The sequence below is a fragment of the Trichechus manatus genome, unplaced genomic scaffold (genome assembly GCF_000243295.1).
Source record: "Trichechus manatus latirostris isolate Lorelei unplaced genomic scaffold, TriManLat1.0 scaffold00134, whole genome shotgun sequence".
Classification (NCBI taxonomy): domain Eukaryota; kingdom Metazoa; phylum Chordata; class Mammalia; order Sirenia; family Trichechidae; genus Trichechus; species Trichechus manatus.
In genome coordinates, this window is record NW_004444070.1 from 5748763 (window position 1) to 5756985 (window position 8223).

The following is an 8223-nucleotide window of genomic DNA, read 5'->3' on the forward strand; positions in this document are numbered from 1 at the left end:
GAGGACTAAGGTGAGCCTGACCCAAGCCATGGTGCTTTCAATCACCTCATATGCATGCGAAAGCTGGACAAGGAATAAGGAAGACAGAAGAAGCACTGACACCTTTTAATTATGGTGTTGATGAAGAATATTGAACATACCACAGACTGCCAGAAGAACGAACAAATCTGTCTTGGAAGAAGTGCAGCCAGAATGCTCCTTGGAGGCGAGGATGGTGAGATTTCGTTTCACATACTTTGGATATGTCATCAGGAGGGACCAGTCCCTGGAGAAGGACATCATGCTTGGTAAAGTAGAGGGTCAGTGAAAGAGAGGAAGACCCTCAATGAGACGGACTAACACAGTGGCTGCAAAAATGGGCTCATTTTTGTGAGGATGGTGCAGGACCAGGCAGTGTTTGGTTCTGTTGTACACAGGGACGCTATGAGTCAGAATAGACTTGACGTCACCTAACAACAATATTCCACTGTGTGGATGGACCACAGTTTGTTTATCCATTCGTCTGCTGATGGGCACTTGTGTAAGCTTAATAAAGGTAAAAAATAAGAAGAAGAAGAAGGAGGAGGAGGGGTAGAAGAAGAAAAAAAAGAAAAGAAGGGAGAAAGAAAAGCAAATTTTCCAAATGGGACCTCTTACGGTTTTACCTGAAGAAATAGAAGCAGTAATATTTCTAGAAATAGAAGTAAACTAAATTAAAAGAGATGAACAAAATTAGCTGGAATGATGACATAAGAGATGGGAGACGAGGCTTTTGAGTTATCCGAGCCCCTACCCTTCTCTCTCCGTTGAAGCCATCCCTGCATGCTGCTATTTACCAAGCAAAGGCATGTGGATGCTCGTCTCCTCCTGCGTTACCATGAAAGTGGGTGTTCAGAATTCTCACACCGTCCCCCAGTCTAATTTGTAGCTAAGGAATCCACCAAAAGTTGTACACAGGAAACAAGTAGACAAACTGGCAATTTAATGCCCTGAACTTCGTTCTCCGACCCAGGCTGACTCACTCTAACCCGTTAAAATCCATTGCCATTGAGTCGATTCTGACACATATCGACCCTATAGGACAGAGTAGAAATGCCCCCACACGGTTTCCAAGGAGCAGCTCAAAATACAATGAATAAAAGCACAAGATTTGAAAAAAAAAGTCTGTAGTTAGAAAAAAATAGTATTGGAAGAATGTTTGCAGTAAAGCTGCTTAGCAAAAGTTATCTCTCGGTGTAGAGATCAAGGGAAATTTGTCTTTCCCCGTTTCCCCTCAATGAATATTTATTTCTTTTTATAAAGAACAATATTGAAATCAAGGCAGTTGACAAGTTCCATTTTGGATACCTTGAGATGGGGATGATCCTGTCATCAGGAAGCGTGGGATCTGCCTGAGGTAACTTCTGAAGGCAAATTGCCATAACTAGTCCACCTTCCTATAAGTCTTGACTGGAGTCCCCGGGGCGTGCAAATGGTTAACAAGCTTGGCTGCTATCCCTTTTGGGGTTGGAGGTGGGAGTCCACCCAGAGGCACCTTGGAAGAAAGACCTGGCAATCTACTTCCGAGAAACCAGCCATTGAAAACTCTGTGGAGCACAATTCTTGGACACACAGAGGGTCACTGTGAGCAGGAGTCAACTGAGCGGCAACTAACAAGAATAACGAACACCACCCAATGTTGGCTACTCTTCCATTTTCTGGGGAGGGATGTTTGTTAAAGGAACAAGCAAGTTCCCCATAGATTTGCAATGGATTGAACCAGTTATCCATAAAAGATCAAATATACCACACATGGTAGAGATTGGGTTAACGGAGAGAATATAGTTAACATGCTGTCTATAGAGAGTCCCTGGGTGGTGTAAATGGTTAACACGCTTGACTGCTAACCAAAATGTTGGAGGTTTGAGTGCACTCAGAGGTGCCTTGGAAGAAAGGCCTGGTGATCAGCTTCCCAAAAATCATCTACTGAAGACCCTATGGAACACAGTTCTACTCTGACATGCATAGGGTCACCATGAGTTGGGGTTGGCTAGATGGGAACTGGTTTTTGAAGTCATGATTGCTTTTTCTGCTCTGTGAAAACTGACTGGGCCATTACTCAAAGCCAGAGAAAGGAGCTGATAGCCTTTGCTTGCCAGGACCCAGGCCCAGAGTCAGATCCAGCACACAACCTTCCAGAACACGCACAAGGCCCTCCTTGTGCCCTTGGGTTCCTTCCTGAAAGTTCCCTCTGAAAGGAAGCATTTGCACAGTGCTTTAGCTGGGAGTTCTTGACTTCAGGTCTGTTTTTTTTTCCCCTCATAAAATGGCCAAGGCCCAGGAAATCACAGACTTGACCAACAATCCAAAACTTAGGACTTCAAAAGCGGTGTACTGTCACCAAACTAAGCGTCTCCTTACCTTTTTAAACTACTATTTTGTAGTAGGTAGGCTGTTGTGCCAGGAGTCCCTGGGTGGTACAAATGGTTAATGTGCTCACCCGTTAATGTAAAGGTTGGAGGTTTGAGTCCACCCAGAGGTGCATCGGAGGAAAGGCCTGGCAATCTACTTTCAAAAACTCAGCCATTGAAAACCCTGTGGAGCACAGTTCTTCTCTGCACAAATGAGGTCGCCATGAGTTGGAGTCAACCCGACGGCAGCTAACAACAATAATGAACACTCTTGGCTACTCCCCAAAAAGTTAGAAGTTCAAGTCCGGCCAGAGGTGACTTGGAAGAAAGGCCTGGAGATCTACTTCTGAAAAGTTAGCCATTGAAGACCCTATGGAGCAGTTATACTCTGACACACATGGGGTTGGAGTGAACTTAATGGGAACTGTCTTTTTTGGGGGGAGGGGCTGTTTGTCATGATATCATTATATCCAAGCATTGTTGATTAAAAGATAATAATAATAAATAAAACACTCTAAAAGACCGAATGAGTCACTCAACAATTTATGACTGCATCCAATTAACTTCGTTTGAAACCTTATCTTTTAAGGTGAACCACAGGAAATTGCCAATATCCAACCAAAATGCTCCTTAGAAGCAAGGATGGCAAGACTATGTCTCACACACTTTGCACATGTGATCAGGAGGGACCAGTCCCTGGAGAAGAAGGACATCATGCTTGGTAAAGTAGAGGGTCAGCAAAAAAGAGGAAGACCCTCAACGAGATGAACTGACACAGTGGCTGCAACAATGGGCTCAAACATGACAATGATTGTGAGGATGACGCAGGACAGGGCTGTGTTTCATTCTGTTGAACATGGGGTCGCTACGAGTTGGAGCCGACTGGACGGCACCTAACAGCAACTACAAACTTGACTTTCAAAAATTGCAATTCCCAGGGTCGGACGTAATGTTTCTTCAGAATTTTGGTCAGTAGCCATGATCCAGGGTCTATGAAGTCCAGCGTGGGTCCTACTACCTGCTTAGGTTCTTTTTTTTTTTTTTTTTGATTGCACTTTAGATGAAGGTTTACAGAACAAAGGTTTCTCATTAAACAGCACACGTGTTGCCCTATGACAATGGTTAACAACCTCTCAACACATCAACACTGTCCTTTCTCAACCTTGGGTTCCCTATCACCAGCTTTCCTGTCCCCTCCTGCCTTCTAGTCCTTGTCCCTGGGCTTTGTGCCCATTTAGTCTCGTTTTGTTTTATGGCCCTGTCTAATCTTTGGCTGAAGTGTGAACTTCAGGAGCGACTTCGTTACTGAGCTAAAAGGGTGTCCGGGGGCCGTACTCTCGGGGTTTCTTCAATCTCTGTCAGGCCAGTAAGTCTGGTCTTTTTTTGTGAGTTAGAATATTGTTCTATGTTTTTCTCCAGCTCTGTCCGAGACCCTCTATTGTTATCCCTGTGAGAGCAGTCAGCCACCACCTGCTTACGTTCTTGATGGAATCACTCACTTCTCTGACAGACGAGAACTTCAGGAACATCTAGTACTGACTCGTCTTTACACATAGGTGGTTTGGATGGCGGGTCTCAATGTGAGTAGGTGAGAGATGGTTGGAAAGGCTTTCTCTTGTCACATCAGTATGCCCATCCTGGTTGCTTCCACTCTGCAATTCTGAGCTATAAATCTTAATTCATCACCTCTTAGAACCAGTCACTGTCAAGTCAACCCTGACTTGTGGTGACCCCAGGTGTGTCAGAGTAGAACTGTGCTCCACAGGGTTTTCAATGGCTGATTTTTCAGAGTAGATCACCAGGTCTTTCTTCCAAGGCACCTCTGGGTGGACGCAAAACTCCAACCATTTGGTTATCAGCTGAGTGTGTTGGCTATTTGCACCATCCAGGCACTCCATGCACCTCTTGTTGGTGTTAGGTGCTGTCGAGTCAATCTTTGACTCATGGTGACCCCCTGTGTTATAGAATAGAGTTACCCCGTAGGGTTTTCTAGCTGCCCTGGTGGCACAGTGGTTAAAGCACTTGGCTGCTAACTCAAAGGTTAGCAGTTTGAACCCCCTAGCTACTCTGCTGGAGAAAGATGTGGCAGTCTGCTCCTGTAAAGATCACAGCCTCGGAAACCCTATGGGGCAGTTCTACTCTGTCCTGTAGGGTCGCTGTAAGTTGGAATCAACTTCACGGCAATGAGTTTGGTTTGGTTTGGGTTAATCTTCACAGGAGCAGATCACCAGGTCTTTCTCCCTCAGAGCCAGTTGGTGGGTTTGAACGGCCAACCTTTTGATTATCAGCCAAATACTTAACCCCGCATTGCAAGGGCTCCTTAGAGTTACTATACCACTGCTGTCTGACTCACTGTGACCCTGTAGGACAGAGTAGAACTGTCCCATAGGTTTTCCAAATCTGTAATCTTTACAGAAGCAGATTGCCACATCTTTCTCCTGTGGAGAGGCTGGTGGGTTCAAACCGATGACCTTTTGGTTAGCAGCTGAAGGCTTGGCACTAGGACACCTCTCAGGGGTCTATATATTCCCCAAGAAAATCATATTATGGGCTTCTCCTGACTTTTCTCGGGATTGGACTGCTGTTTGTTACCCATCTGTTCCCCCACCCCTCCCCCAATCCTGTGTGTAAGAGACTCAGTCATGGCTGAAAAACCCTAATACAAGCATACCTGTATTCCTGGGTGGTGCAAGCAGTCAAGAGCTTGTCTACTAGCTGAAAGGTTGGTGGTTCGAACCCATCCAGAGGTACTTCAGAAGAAAAGCCTGGCAATCTGTTTTCAAAAGGTCACAGCCTTGAAAACCCTATGGAGCAGTTCTACTCTATAATACGTAGGGTAGTTATGAGTTGGGGTCAATTAAACAGTTAATGGTTTTTTCTGTTTTGTTTTGGTTTTGGTTTAATAAGGAAGGAAGTCCTTGGGTGGTGCAAACCGTTAGCACACGAGGTTGCTAATCAGAAGTTGGTGGTTCGAGTCCACCAGAGGCGACTTGGAAGAAAGGGCTGGTGATCTACTTCTGCAAAATCATCCATTGAAAATCCCATGGAATACAGCTTTACTCTGACACACATGGGGTCACCATGAGTCAGCTCTATTACGGCAACTAACAACAGTCTGTTGTCTAGCTCCTCAGTGATCAACTCTCTGTTCTGCTGTAAAAGGAGCACATTTTTCTATGTCAAAGAACTTAGTCCTTTAACCCTTAAACAAACCCGTTGCCATAGTCGATTCCAACTCAGTGACACTTCAACCCTTAAAATGGTGCATATGCTGCTTGAGACTGGCTCCTTGCTACCAGGTAAAACTTTCCTCTAAGAAAAATAAAGAAAAAGCAAAACCCTTCAAGTCTGACCCATCATTTAGCCTTTGATTCTCTTCCAAGATGAAGGAATTGCAACCCCCTTACCCCCTACGCTGCTGTCCTCCAGCTCCCGGAGTAGTGCATCCACCTGGGTCGTCTTCCCAAACTCAATTTAGCCTTTAATCCTGGTATCTCTTCAATGTTCCCTACATATGTTCTGAATATGCTCAGTGTAGCTACAATGTATCTCTTCAACATTCTGTACACATGCTCTGAATATGCTCAGTGTAGCTACAATGTATCTCTTCAACGTTCTGTACACGTGCTCTGAATATGCCTATGTTAAGAGCTCAGTGTAGCTATAATCTTTCCCTCTGGGATTTTTCCTTTGTCCATTCTAGTTAAGCATCTTGTTTAGAAATCTCCCAAGCAAAAGTTCTTTCTACTTTGCTATTTTCGTATACAGATTTTTTTTTTTTTTACAAAGGAAGTTGCTTTTCAAACACCACCAGAGGAGAGTTCCAAAGGTATGCCTTTGGCCACAAGGACATGCTGGTTAGAACAGCTGCCAAGCACCTCCAGACAAGCAGAAGCGGCGTTGTCAGTAGCCCAGGAAAGGCTAGTTACCTGGATGGATGCGCCGTGAGGGCTGAGGTCAGCCAGGTTGGAGCGATGGGGTTGTCTCTCCAAGGAAAAGTCTTCTTGCCAAGACGGACACGTTTGCAGGGTGTTTCAGTAACGGCTGACCTGTTAGTCTGGTTGACGCATGTGCGTAGCTGAATGACTCTGGAAACCTCAGCCAAAATGTCAGAGAAGCCAAGTTAGGTTGTCCCAGGGAGGGGTCGGGGCTGCTGCAGGCATCTGCTGTCCGTTGCTCCCAGGCTGTAACTACAGGAGCCGCTCTGTACTTATTTTGGAAATGTAACTCTCTCAGAAGAATCCCCGAGAGCTTGCTGAACAGAGACAGGCATTCACTGGGAGGGGGTTTGGAATCTCCTGGACTTTTTCCAAATCAGAGAAGGTATTTTCTGGCTTTTCCCCAAAATGAGAAACCAGTTGCCTTAAAAATCTCTCTTGAAAACTGTTACTCAATGGCCCTGAAATTTCGTTGTTGTTGTTGTTTTTTTCTGGCGTCTGTCTTGGAAATAGAGGACAGAAAATAACTCTGACTTCAGCAACGACTACCACTATCAGCATACAATGGCTTATGTAACTCTTGTTACTATATAATTATTCAAGCCAAGACCCTTTGGGGTTTATGCCAGTTTTTTTCTCTTCTGATCATTAGGGGCACAGTATTTTCACATTGTACCAAGACATACATTTCAGGTCACTCTAGATGTAAAAGGATTCTTTTCAAAGACTTTTCCAAATAAAGAGAACTCTGTGCAAACTTCTAGGTGTTTAATCACATAAAAATATCCACCCTCATAGTCCCTCGAGAATTTTTTTTTAACAGTCTACAGCCTGAGCATTCTGGTGTTTTGATTTGAGGCTCACGCTTACAAAATACCCTCTTATATATACACAGTTGCAAAAGTTCTTTATGAGTTTAATAGATCAAAAGGATGAAGCATAGGTTCAAATTTTTTAGGAATACTTATTCCTCTATGCCAAGGCTACTAAATTCGATTGCAAATTTTCTATATGGACTTATTTATGCAGTACATGTGTAATTTTAATCAAAGAAAGAGAGAGAGGGAGAGAGGGAGGAAGGAAGGGAAGAAAGAAAGAAAAGAAAGTTTCCCCAAGGGGACTTCTTATAGTTATACCTGAAGAAAAAGAAATGGAAATCTTTCTGGAAACAGAGTAAGCTAAGTCAAAAGGAAATTAGCTAAAACGATGAATTAAGAGATGGGAAATAAGACCTTTGAGGGCATCCCCTGCAAATTTAGGACATCTCTCTAAACTCTTGCAGTTGTTTTTGAACAACTTCAGCAAAAAAGGAGACAAACTTATAGTTGCAAAGGAAACTCCCAGGAGACCTGAAGCTCAGCCAACCTTTCTCCATCCAGAGATAAGGAAAGGTCTCTCCACTGCAGGCCTATTGACGATTGGGGCAGATAACTCTTTATGGGGGAGGGCCGTCTGTGCACTGCTCAGTGTTGAACAGTCTCTGGTCTCCACCCACTAGATGTCAGTAGCTCCCCCCTTCCACTTTGTGACAATCAAAAATATCTGCAGACATTGCCCAGTGTCCCCTGGAGGGCGGAGTCCCCTCATTGAAGAACCACTAGTGAGAAGGTGTTTTGCAGATGACTGGACAATACTTATTACAACCCTGCTGGCTGACCCATTTCAACGTCCTTCTTCCTCAGACTCCTACATTCTCTCAACAGAACTCAAACCCAGGCCAAGGCCTGAACATGGCAAGTGAGCACCAGACCTACAACTCCAAGCTCTTAACCCAAGAGCTCGTATGGTGGCATTTATAACACCGCCATCCGAAAAGCAATACTCTCCTATAATCAGACCCTGGGTAGTGCAAATGAGTAATGTGCTTGGCTGCTAACTGAAAGGCTGGAGGTTTGAGTCCACCCAGAGACACCTCA